The sequence below is a fragment of the Diceros bicornis genome, chromosome 34 (assembly GCF_020826845.1).
Source record: "Diceros bicornis minor isolate mBicDic1 chromosome 34, mDicBic1.mat.cur, whole genome shotgun sequence".
Taxonomy (NCBI): domain Eukaryota; kingdom Metazoa; phylum Chordata; class Mammalia; order Perissodactyla; family Rhinocerotidae; genus Diceros; species Diceros bicornis.
In genome coordinates, this window is record NC_080773.1 from 33,715,660 (window position 1) to 33,729,605 (window position 13,946).

General features: G+C 39.1%; 1 pseudogene; it reads right to left on the reverse strand.

The window, feature by feature from the left end:
• Positions 1-3,706: 3,706 nt before the first annotated feature.
• LOC131397721 (vomeronasal type-1 receptor 2-like) lies at positions 3,707-4,617 on the reverse strand (annotated as a pseudogene).
• Between the last annotated feature and the right edge of the window lie 9,329 nt (positions 4,618-13,946).

The window sequence follows — 13,946 nt, forward strand, 5'->3', positions numbered from 1 at the left end:
GGGTAGTGCTCAAAGGAAGAGTGATTCATGGCTATGAATAGCTTTGTGGATACCACCATCTCCAATTAGATCTGCCCTACAGGTCAGGGCACAGGCTGCTTGACCTATCGTGCACCTCATAAAAGAACTCTCTGGACCAATGAAGAATGACTTCACTAAGCTCCCTCGTGTCTTGGCTCAATAGAAGATGATGGGTTGTGTCTGACACTCTGAGAAGGATTGTTGAGAACAGAAATATCTAGATCAGTCTTCACCATCTCAAATGCAAGTTTGAATGGGGCAAAAGCAAATTTCACAGTGGATATTGTGGATTGGGATATGTACCAAAACATTTGCACTGTATTCACACCCAACAGGGCCACCACTGATTCTATTACCTATTGTAAGTGGCACAGGAAAGAGAGGTATATTGAGGTGCATCCAGTGAGGCTGGGCTGGGAGTCTGGTAGGTCTGGTCTGGCATCCTGATTTTAGTGCGTTTCACACACAGCTGAGCTCACATAATCACATTAACCATATGCCTTTCTTTAAGTCAAAGTGACCAGGTCATGAAGGTGAACGTCACTACCATTGGGATAGGTAGACAAAGTGTGTCCCCTGATGTGAGGCACCAAGAAGAGCACAGCATGCTTCCTTTCCCCCCAGTGTTATTGAGATATTACTGACATATAATATATTTAACTTTAAAGTGTACTACGTGGTGATTTGGTACATGTACATATTGTGAAATGATCACCCCAGAAGGTGAACACTTCTATCCCCTCATGTAATTACCTTTCTTTATGTGTGTGTATATGTGCTGATAACACTCAAGATCTACTTTCTTAACAACTTTCAAGTGTATAATACGGTATTGGTAATTATAGTCACCATGCTGTATATTAGATCCCCACAACTTATTCATTTTATACTTGAAAGTTTGTATGCTTTGATCAACACCTTCCCATTTCCCCCAACCCCCAGCACCTGGAAACCACTATATCACTCTCTGTTTTATGAAGTAGGCTTCTTAAGATTCAACATATAAGTAAGATCACACAGTATTTGTTTTTTTCTGTCTGACTTATTTTACTTAGCATAATGTTCTCAAGGTCCGTCCACATTGTTGGAAAGGCAGGACTTCCTTCTTTTTTATGGCTGAATAATATTCCACTGTATATATACACATTTTCTTTATCCATTCATCTGTTGATGGACATTGATGTTGTTTTCATATCTTGGTTATTGTGAATAATAATATAATGAACATGGGGATGCTGATATCTTTTTTTGAGATAGTGATTTCTAGATCTTTCTACCAAGGAAGTGTAAACTGTGTCTGGTCATGAAGAAATATCAGAGAGACCCAGGGGAGGGTCATTCTATGGAACCTATTCTATAGGTTGAGAATATAAAAGGAAAGGAATGAAGGAGGAAAAGTTTGAGACTGGAGCAGAAGGAAGAGACATGATAACTCAAGGCAATACACGCGCCTGGTTGGGATCCTCAACCAGAAAAGAAAAGATGTTTTGGATCAGTTGGAAAGTTTGAATAAGACCTGTGCATAGACTGTAGGTTTGTATCCACATTGGTTTTCTAATTTTATTTATTTATTTTTCCCCCCAAAACCCCAGTAGATAGTTGTATGTCATAGTTGCACATCCTTCTAGTTGCTGTATGTGGGACGCGGCCTCAGCATGGCCGGAGAAGCGGTGCGGCGGTGCGCACCAGGGATCCAAACCCGGGCCGTCAGCAGCGGAGCGCGTGCGCTTAACCGCTAAGCCACGGGGCCGGCCCTCCACATTGGTTTTCTAAACTGAGGGGCAGTAAGATTGTTCTGTAGGAGAGTGTCTTTGTTGTAGGGAAAATCACACCAGTGAGTTTAGGATGGCGAGTACCATGTACACACATTACTCTCCAGTGGTTGAGAGAAAAAACAAACTAGGGCTAATGGGATAAAATATAGAGAAAGCTGATAAATCAAATGTAGTAAAGTGTTAACAATTGAGGTATCTGGATAAAGGAGAAAATGAAGTATATTTGAAATTTTTTCAAATTAATAATTTTAAAAATAAAAATAATTCATAGGCATTATATTTCTTAGCTTTTAAAATAAGGTTGTATATTGATAAATATATTGTTATTATTGATCACAGTTTATTACCTTTTTTCAAATAAAGATAATTCTGTACACTTTAATAGGAAAAACAGCCAGTAAATTTTAGACACTTGTAGATAAACATCATAACAATTCACTACTAGCAAACTTACACTCTTACAAGTTAAAGGAATTTCTTCATAATGAAGGCAAATTGTACCAGAGGAAAACACATGTACAGAAAGATTATCAGCAGCAAAATGGCAATCATGTGGATACATGCATATTACATACTTCCTTTTCATTTCTTATTTTCTATAAGAGACAACTAGCTCCTGACAGTAAAATTAATAGCACTAATTGCATGTAATAAAAATATAGAATAAAAATTTATAAAAACAATAGCATGAAGCATTATAAGATATATGGAATTATAACTAATATAAGATTCTTACATAATCTGTGAAATGGTCAAGAGTTGTCCTAACTAGATTATAATACTTTGGGAACCCAAAGTACAATTGCTACAGTAATCAATAAAAAAGTTGTACCTTAACGCTATTAATTTTCAAAATGGAATATTAAAAATACCAGACTTTCCCAATAGAAAACAAAAGGAAAAACAAAGAGAGAAAAAAGCAGGTACGATAAAGAGAACACAAGTTTCCTGTTTCTGTGTTTCAATGTAAAAGCTAAACGTTGAAGTCACTAATATCAAGAGGGCAGCTCTACACCCTCCTTAATATGATGTCATCCATCCAATCAATCAGACTTATGGAGGGTCAATCATGTAAAGAAAATATAGGTATAGAGGAGAAGCAACCAACTGGAAAACACTGATTCTTCTGTGTAACACTACAGAACATTGGAGAGACATGAGTGTAACAAAGATACAAAATAATGTAAAAAAACACATTCTCCATCTGCCAGGTTTCTTATTTTCATCTATGAAATAAAATCTCCTTCCACTTTCCAGTAATACTTATCTAGACAAATATTGGATTATCTGCAAATATATGTCAGGTATGAGGCTTATCCACATTGAGATAAAATTTGTGGAAACACTTCAAATACTCTCGATGAGTGGAGATTTCTTTCATACAGCTACACGGGTCAAGGAGGAAAATGTTTCCTCAATACTTTTATGTATTTTTTTGAGCTGATAATTTAATGGATTGACTTTCAGATCTCTCAATGCAGCACTAGTATCAAGTTCACAGAATTTTATGTAAAAAATTGTTGGTAAGTACAAAATCAAAAGGCACAAACTTCCAGTTATAAAATAAATAATTTATGGTGACATAATGAAACAACATGGTGACTATAGCTAATATCTCATTTTAAAATATGTATTGCATATTTGGAAGAGGCAAAGAGTGTAAATCTTAAAAGACTTCATCACAAGAAAAATATTTTTTATAACTATGAATGGTGATGGATGTTAACTAGTCTTATTGTGGTGAGCATTTTGCAATACACACAAATATCAAAACAATATGTTGTATCCTGAAACTAATATAATGTTAAGCGTCATTTGTAACTCAATAAAAAAAATGGTACTCCACAAGTGGTTACTGAATAGAGCAATTATGGTTATTATTGAAGCTGCACTACAACACTGATTTCTAACTATTTAAGAGAGAAACTAGGAGCTCTAGGAGCCCTAAGGATCAGCAATAAGGGGCTAACAGTGGGGAAACATAAAGCCAAAATATGAGAGATCTGCATCAACCATAGATGAGAATCTACGAAGGCAGTCATGTAAAAAGCAAAAATGGAATTCATCATGTAGAAGTTGACAAAAGTGACCACCAGCATCAGGATGGTGTGGGCAGCTCTGGTCTCTGGAGGGCATTTGTGGTAGCCACTGGGGATGTGAATATGCTCCACTCTCTGGTGGTGTCTGTGAGGAGATGCACCATGGAGCCACTGGACCAGCTCATGAGGCCAATAAACGTGGCATCAGAGAGGGACCACAAGATGACAATGCTTGCACTGGGATTTGAGTATGAACAGAACCACTTCCCTTGGGTGTTAGTATGATTTCCCATGTCCTGTGGACCAGTTATTTTCACAGGAATATAGATATTCACTAAGAAACTGAATATCCAACAGGTGTAACAGGAACGACCAATGACCTTGGGGGCTCTTCCTCTGAGCATCCTCCTCTCCACTCTCCCTGGGATGAGAGTGAAGTACTGATAGGTGCTCAGGACACAGGTGGAGCACAAGGTGGTGTTGCGAGCTATTCTCTGTATATAACACGCAAGTTTACACCCGAAACTGGAGAGGGGGTTTCTCAAAAGAAAAGCTGCCTTCACGTGGGGAATTCCACAGGAGAGAAGAAATAGGAGATTGGCTACAGCCATGTGGGTGAGAATCATGTGTGTGGGCCTCTGCCTGTGGCCAAGCAAGATTGGAGAGACATTATAGAAGAAGAGAATGACATTGGCCGAAGCCCCAACCCCAATCTGGAAAAGGAAGATGGTTTTCACAGGCATTTCCCCTGTGGTTCTTACGACATCTTTCTAAAAAGACATGGAGATGGCTTCAGAGTGGCCTGGAGCAAAAGGTGGTTATGCCGGTGATGACATCAGCAGTCTTCTTATGTAACCAACGCTGGGAAAGGATTCTTGCTGTTTCTTCTCCTGAGAAAGGAGATGCTGTCATACTCCACAGGATGGGCTCAAACTATAGAAAATACACTTGACAATAAGTATAATTTACACCGTTATCATTCTGTATTTATTTCCATTTACTTTTATATTCTGATTCTCCACTAGAATGTGAGGTTCATGAACTTAGGAACCATATCCATCTTGTTGAACAACACAGTTGACAAAGAATATCTATTAAATACTATACTGAGTATATGAGTAAGTGACAGGACACAAAGACAAAAAAGCACTGTACCCCCCTTACATTTCATGGTCACCTGGCCTATTGTAAGAGTGTATTGAGTAACATCACCAAGATGCAACACAGGAGTCTCCTGACTTTCCCTCCTCCCACGGACGTATTGAATATATCTACACATGAATCAATTTGTTCTGAGAGAAATTCAGAAACTAGTTGAGTGACTTCCACATCAGGTGACTAAGAAAATACCCACAATGAAGTGGGTAGGAAAGGCTGTGACACACTCTCACCATGATCCCCACCCCTGGGACAGAACCTTACAATCGAGGTGAAACCCCCAGCTCATTTTTCTTTCTGAGAAGCAAGAGTTTGAACCACACATCTACCACCCCAAATTTTAAGGCTTCCACCAGAAGAACAGGCTCCCAAATCACCTAGCTCTGATGACCAACGGGGCTTGCATTTGTGAGTCCCACTGGATTGTAGCAAATAAAACAGCAGTGCTCAGATGGGCCTGCTAGCACACCCCATGACAATACCACCAGGCCCAGTGCTGAGGGAACAAGTAAAAACACCCATCACCCAGTGTCTCCTTGGAAGGAGTTTGACTACATACTGTACCAACTTCTGACCAGGGGTGTGGATTCTAACCACCCGGCATCTAGCAGGTTACTAGGATGCTTCCAGGATCCTAAAACAGCAAGTGGGCACTTCCCCACATTCTGTCTCTGGCTGTCTTCAATAATAAAATCAGGTCTCCAGTTTACCCTGGAACGAGATTGTCCACACATATAATGCCCAGCCTTTGTGGCTTCCTCCCAGGGATGGGCCCTCAAATACCCAGCACCAAAAGCCAGTGGCGCTTGGCATTTGTGAGTCCCACAGGACCATATCAAACAAAAAATGAGTTTTTACAGTCACTCATAGACTAAACTTGAAGGGATGGAAAAAAGAAATTTCTTGAAAATGGAAACCAAAAGACAGTAAGGGTAGCTATACTTATATCAGACAAAATATAAGTTTAAATCAGAAACTCACAAGAGACAAAGAAATCATTATATAATGATAAAGAGGTCAATTCATCAAGAGGATAGAACAATTGCAAATATTTATAAACCCAACACTGGAGCACTTAAATATATTAAACAAATATTAACAGATCTCAAGGGAGAATTAGACAGAAATACAACAATAATAAGGGACATCAATACCACACTTTCAGCAATGGATAGATCAGACAGGAAATAAACAAGGGACCATTGGGCTTCACCTACATCTTAGATCAGACGGACCTAGTAGACATATACAGAACATTCCATCCAACAGCATCAGAATACACATTCTTCTCATGTGCACATGGATCCTTCTCCAGAATAGATCATATGTTAGGCTACAAAACAAGTCTTAACACATGTAAGAAGATTGAAGTGATATTAATCATTGGTTATGACCACAATGGTATAAAACTGGAAATCAATTATAAGAGGAAAACTGGAAAATTCACTAATAAATGGAGAATAAACAACATGCTCTTGAACAATAAATGGGCCAAAGAAGAAATCAAAAATGAAATAAAAATATCATGAGACAAATGAAAATGGAAACACAGCATACCAAAACTTACAGGATTCAGCAGAAGGTTCGAAGAGGGAAGTTAATAGCAACAAGCAACCACATTAACAAAAGAGAAAGATCTAACTAAACAAACTAACTTTACACCTCAAGGAACTAGAAAAAGAACTAAAAACTAAGCTGAAGGTTAGTAGAAGGAAGGAAATAAGAAGGGTCAGAGTGAAAATAAACGAAATAGAAACTAGGAAAACAATAGAAAAGATCAATGAAACTGAGAGCCAGCTTTTGAAAAAGATAAACTAAATTAAAAAACCCCTAGCTAGAATATGAAAAAAAAAAAAGAGAGAAGACTCATATAAATAAAATCAGAAATGAAAGAGGAGATATTACAAATGATAACACAGAAACACTAAGGGTCATAAGAAACTACTATGAACAATTATACCCCAAGAAATTAGATAATCTGGAAAAAATGGATAAATTCCTAGATGTATATAACCTACAAAGACTGAATCATAAAGAAATAGAAAGTCTGAACTCACCAATTACTAGTAAAGAGATTAAATCAGTAATCAAAAACCTCCTAGCAAAGAAAAGCCCAGGACTGGATGGCTTCACTGTGAATTCTACTGAACATTTAAAGAAGAATTAATACCAATCCTTCTCAAACTCTTCCCCCCAAAATAAAATGTAAAATTTTCTCTTTTTGCAGATGACATGATCTTATAGTTAGAAAACCCTAAGCACTCCACCAAAAAAATATTAGAACTAGTAAACAAATTCAGTTAACATGTAGGATATAAAATCAATATACAAAAATCAGTTACATTTCTACACACTAACTATCACAAAGAGAAACTTAGAAAACAATTCCTTTGAATCACAAAGAATAAAATACTTAGAAACATATTTAACAAAGGACATGAGAGATCTGTAAACCAAACTGTATAAGACGTTGATGAAAGAAATTGAAGAAGAAAAATTAAATGGACGATATTCCATGTACAAGGATCTGAAGAAATAAAATTGTTAAAATGTCCATACTACGCAAAATGGTCTACAAAATCAGTGCAATCTCTAACAAAATTCCAATGGCATTATTCACAGACACAGAAAAAAACAATCGTAAAATTTGTGTGGAACCACAAAAGACCATGAAACACCAAAGCAATCTTGAGAAAGAAGAAGAAAGCTGGAGGCATCACACTTCCTGGTTTCAAATTATGTTACAAAGCTATAGTAACCAAAACAGTGTGGTATTGGCATAAAAACAGACACATAGACCAATGCAACAGAATAGAGAGCATATAAATACGCATATTCACCTAGGGTCAATTAATTTTTGATAAAGGTACAAGAATACACAATGGGGAATGGATATTGTCAACACGAAACACTGTTTGGAAATTTGGATATCCACAGGTAAACAAATGAAACTGAACCCCTATCTTACATCATACGCACAAATAAACTAAACAGATTAAAGACTTGAATGTAAGACCTGAAACTGTAAAACTCTTAGAAGAAAACATAGGGAGTCAGCTCCTTGACATCGGTCTTGGTGATGATTTTTTGCATATGACATCAAAAGCGAACTAGACTTATGTTGGTGATCATTTCATAATGTATATAAATATTGAATTACTATGCTGCACAGCTGAAGCTAACAGAATATTGTATACCAGTTATAATTAAAAGAGAACAACAAAAAATGAAATAAATAAATGGGATTACATCAAACTAAAAGACTTTGCACAGTAAGAGAAACCATCATCAAAATGAAAAGGCAAACTATGGAATAAGGTAAATATTTGTAAAGCATTTATCTGATAAGGGAATAATATTGAAAATAAACAAGACACTCATAAAACTCAATAGCAAAATAACAACCCAACTTAAAAATGGGCAAAGGACCTAAATAGGCATTTTTCCAAAGAAGACGTAGAAATGGCCAACAGGTACATGAAAAGTTGGTCAAAATCACTAATCATTAGGGAAATGCAAATGAAAACCACAATGGGCTATCACCTCATGCCTGTTAGAATGGCTAGCACCAAAATGCCAAAAGATATAAAATGCTGGTGAGAATACGGAGAAAAGTTTACACTTGTGCACTGTTGGTGGGAATGTAAATTGGTACAGCCACTATAAAAAACAGTAGGGAGGTTACTTGAGAAATCAAAATAGTACTACCATATAACCCAGCAATCCCACTTTTTGTGTATATCCAAAGGAAATGAATTCATTAACGCGAGGTGATATTGCACTCCCATGTGCACTGCTGCATTATTCACAACAACCAAAGTATGAAAACAACCTAAGAGTCTGTTGATGGATGAATGGATCAAGAAAATGTGACATATGTACACACTAGAATATTATTCAGCCTAGAAATGAAGGAAATCCTGCCATTTGGAACAAAACGGATGAACTTGGAGGGAGTTATGCTAGGTCAAATTAGCCAGACAGAAACAGACAAATATGTATGGTACCATTATATATGGAATCTTAAAAAAAAAACAGTCAAACTCATAGAAACAGACAGTAGAATGGTACTTGTATCAGGGTTGGGGAAAGAGGAAAATGTCCTCAAAGGGTACAAAACTTTAGCTCTAAGATGAGTAAGGTCTAAGAAGCTAATGTACAGTATGGTGATAATAGCTGATAACACTGTATTGACTAATTGAAATTTGCTGAGAGAGTACAGCTTAAGTATTCTCACCAAAAAAAGGTAAATATGTGAGTCTATGGATGTGTTAATTAACACAATTGTGGGAATATTTTCACAATGTATACATATATCAAATCATCATGTTGTATACTTTATTTTTTGTGAGGAAGATCAGCCCTGTGCTAACATCTGCCAATCCTCCTCTTTTTTTTTTTTTTTTTTTGCTGAGGAAGACTGGCCTGGGCTAACATCCATGCCCATCTTCCTCCATTTTATATGGGACGCCGCCACAGCATGACTTGCCATGCAATGTGTCAGTGTGCGCCCAGGATCTGAAATGCCGAACCCTGGGCTACCGCAGCAGAGTGTGTGCACTTAACCGCTTGCGCCACTGGGCTGGCCCCCATCATGTTGTATTCTTTAAGTGTATTTCCATTTTATTAGTCAGTTATACCTCAATAAAGCTGAAAAAAAGAATGTGTTAACTTAAGAAAAATGGCATGGAAAAGGCAAAAATATTGTTGAAATGATGAGCATATCTAACTAATTTTAATACAATTGCAAGAGAATCAATTGTCCACAGTTGAGAATGCATAAGGTAATTCCTCAGAGTTGCTGGATACAAAATACCTTTTAAAAAATCAGCCACACTCTGAATACACAAGTTTACTGTAAAATGTACTGAGATCTTCTATTGTTTATAGAAAAGATCCTCAGTGGGAAGAGTAGTATAATTCTCAACAATTCTCCAGACCTTTACTTAAAAGACTGAAGTCACGTCTTGGACAGCTTCTCTTGGGTGGTCTCCCACCCTCAGTCCACACCAAAGTTAAACACCCAGATCATTAGACTGAATGCTCAGATTAATTCTTTTTATTCTTCAATATTTTGAGTGCCTACATTCTGTCTGATGCTTTGCTTCCTTCTGAATTTTACAAACGAGCATTGGTCTAATTCCATCAGCTCAAAGTAACCCATAGGCCACTTGGAGGTGTCATGAAAGTAAAGTTTGAGCATTGCCTTATGAGTGAAGAAGAAGGTTTTGTGGAGGAAAAGGCAAATATTATTTACTCTAGTAAAAGGGATGCATTCCTTGTAGAAGAAATAATCCTTAATTAAATCATAGGATTCAGAAGCCACTGTCAGGTACAGAAGGGAGTAATGAATTGGAAACCAAAGTCCAAAGTTACCAACGTAACTTATTCGTCAGGAAAATAGTGTCCAATTTTTGAAAATACTAAGTAAAAAACACAGGAAGCAGTACAATGAGGTGCCTAATAGCTTTGGATCCACCCATCTGGGTCCTGGTCCCCACTCCCCACTTCTGGTGCTGAGATATGAGAACCCTCCCTTGACCTCTCACAACTTTCCCCCCTCATTTGTAGTGTGCAGACAATAATAGGACCTCAGGTTAGAGGAAGGAGAGTAGGGAGTCAAGAGTCCAGCCTGTGGGATCAGAAAGCTCTCCTTCTGTCTCAAGACAATCCAATACTATCTTAGTACAACCTCAGGGATTTTATTCACCACTCTGCACCACCTTTTCTCATTTAAAAAGTAAAGTAAAAACTAAAAAAGAACATGCGTCATAAGGTTGGTGTGAACATTCAGTGTGGATTTCAAGTTAATTGTTGATCAGGACGTCTGGCACAAAGGAAGTTTTCATTAATGTTAGTAGAAACCATTGTTATTGTAAATACTGTTAATGTTTTGTTTTCATTATTTACTGCTAGCAGCAAGGTGAGGAAGACAATAGAAGGCATGGTCAGGTGCCCCATTGCATTCCCACCTCACTAGGACCCTCTCTTGCTTTACTCACTAGATGAGCCACATTGACTGTATTTCCACTGAAAGCACAAGAAACACATTTTTGCTTCACACAGTGATGCATAGTCTTCTCTCTTCATGGAATTCCCATCTTCCCACCACTTTACCTGCTTGCTCCTTCTCACACCCCAGCTCCACTTGAATGTCAGCTGCTCACAGACACCTTAAAATAATCCTCATTCACTGTAATTCATTCCCTTCCTTCCTCTCAAAATGTAATTCATACCTTTTGTTTGTTTGTTCCTCCTCATCTTCTCTCTTCCTATTACATTGAAAGCTACATGAGGACAAAAAAGTGATGTCTTTTTTGACTGACTGATAGATCCTCAGTCCATAACCACGTCTGGTCACAGTGAGCTCCTGTGAGCATCACCTATTGCTACACCTTCACCATCGCCAACCACAGCAGAGGGAGATCCATGTTGTTATGGGGGATGGTATCCTTCCCTCTATTTCCACTAGTCCGGGAGGTCCAACACACTCATTCACCTATATACATTTTAACGTCCCCATGTCCAAAGTCAAGAAAATTATAGAAAAAGTGTGTCTGGTGACAACACGTGTTTGTGAGAATGTGCCTTTGTGTGCGTGTGTGTGTGTGTATGTGTTTGTGGGAACATGTCCTAACACTTTGACACCCAAACCACATATCACAGTGTGTGTTTCTTCTGAAATGGTGTCACCTGGTGTTATCTTTGAACGTCCCACCCTATCTTGAATCAATTCCACGCAGCCATCCTTCCTGCAATTTCTTTGATAAACCTGTACTATACAACTCTAAACAGAAATTGTAATTATTCAGATCTCTCCTTTGAGTCACAATTACCTGTACAAGTCCATGGTTCTCCTGGGTGTTAAGTTTTACTCTAGCCCAAGTGACTCCCACAGAACCTTGTTTATTGGCAAAAGAGCTGAAGTGATCTCACGCCCCATAGATCCTCATTTGAACTCCCCGGAGCCCCCACCAGTGCTCCCTAAATCACACCTGCAGTGGCTCCTAGTGCATGCAGGTCCACTCATCCACTTGAACCCCTCCTTCCACAAACATGGCCCATGTCCTCCTTCCTATGGAGCTGAGGGTTTACTGAGGTGGGTGACGTGGTCAGACCTGCTGGTTGTACATTCTGTGGGGCACACAGAGATCAACCCCACAGGTGAGGTGCCTCCCTTGTACTGACAACCACCAGACAGAATGCAGAAGGACACACCAGCCCCCACAGAGACCATGACCCCCAGCCCCATACAGTCACACCTGGGGCACCTCCACAGGCAGAGTCAGAAACCAAACCCCAGAAGGTTCCCTGTGTTGACACAGAAATACACATCCTTAATACAGACAGAGTGTGTAACACATATTGAGTGCTCAATAAATGTCCATCATTATACTCGTTAAAGAAAGAAAAGAAGTACACATCCTAGGGCCTGCTACCAGAGCCCTATTTTCCAACCACTCCTCTGATGACACAGCTCTGCTTTCACTAAACACAACCGAGAGGCTGTTGTGTCTCTCTCATGTCTGAGCACTTTTTCCTCCACCAGCTTCCTCATACCTTCTGGGGATTTGTAACTGCTGTGATTGAGAATGCATACAACACAGCGGAAGCAGCCAGAATCAATTCTGATGCTGAGTCAGCAGAGGAGAGTGTCGCTCATCACAGGTGAGCACAGAGATCAGAGCTGGTTTGTAGACCTCCTAGGAGAGAAGGAGAAAGCCCAGATAACAGAGCTCATTGTGTGCCCAGGGCAATGGACAAAGGAGTCAGGAATAGGCCATGGATGGAGGGATACAGTGAGAGTTGGGGAAGGTGGAACATTTCCCTTTTGCATCCAGTGTAGAATCGCTAAACCTTTCCTCAGAAATTGCCTCTGGTGGTGTCTTGGTCTTAGTCATCATTACCACTTTTGGAGTCTTTTTCAATTTTGGGAGGTCCTGGCTGCTAAAACAAAATATCACTGACTAGGTGGCTTATAAACAGCAGAAATTTATTCCTTATAGTTCCAGAGGCTGGGGTCGAAGATTAAGGCTGTAGCATGGGTGCCTTCTGGGCTGGGCCCTCTTCCTAGTTCCTGGCTGGCGCCTTCTCGCTGTGTCCTCACACGGTGTAAAAGGGCTAGGGATCTCTTTGAAGCCTCTTTTATGATGCACTAATCCTATTCACGAGGCGTCCATCTTCATGACCTCAGCACCTCCCGAAGACCCACCTGCTAATACCATCATCTTGTGGGTTACAATGTCAACTTACAAATTTTGGAGGGACACAAACATTCAGAACATAGCATGGTCCAAGGTATTTTCCATCATATTTCCAAATATAAAAGATACTGCAGAATTACCACAGAGGTTATTGTTCTAATTTCTGATTCTAATTAAAGTTAAAAAAAGTGTACATTGCTTATCTTCCAGCATTCATGCTGTTACAGCAGACTTCAAAATTCACTGGACTCCATCTCACAACAAATTCTATTTCTCCCCGTTGCTGCCTCAGGCTAAGGAAGGACAGAAGGGCATTTTCCCATTCGACTATGGAGATAAAAATCTGAGCCACACTTACACACACAACACGATTAACACACAGAAGAGAGACACTGAAATTACTGAGATGATTGCGTCCTCCTGAAGTGGGATTTGAAAAAGGAGAAATGTGTGTCATTAGAGGGGAGACTATTTCTCTCTTTGTTTTTCTGTTAGTACGCGTATGTGTGCCTGTCATTGGATATTATTCCATGTTTCAGGATTTTTAAGTCACAACTCAAACTCTGCACGCAAATTTGTCCTCCTATATTCACTCCCAACCCCAATCTGTTAGGTCTGAGAAAATGGGTAGACTCCTGTGTACTTGGTTGAGGAGCTCAGTGTCTCTGGCCATACAAGTCTTGGCTCAGATTCCAAGGGGAACTGCCCCTCTTTCTCTCATTGTCAGGGACTCCGGGACACAGGGATTT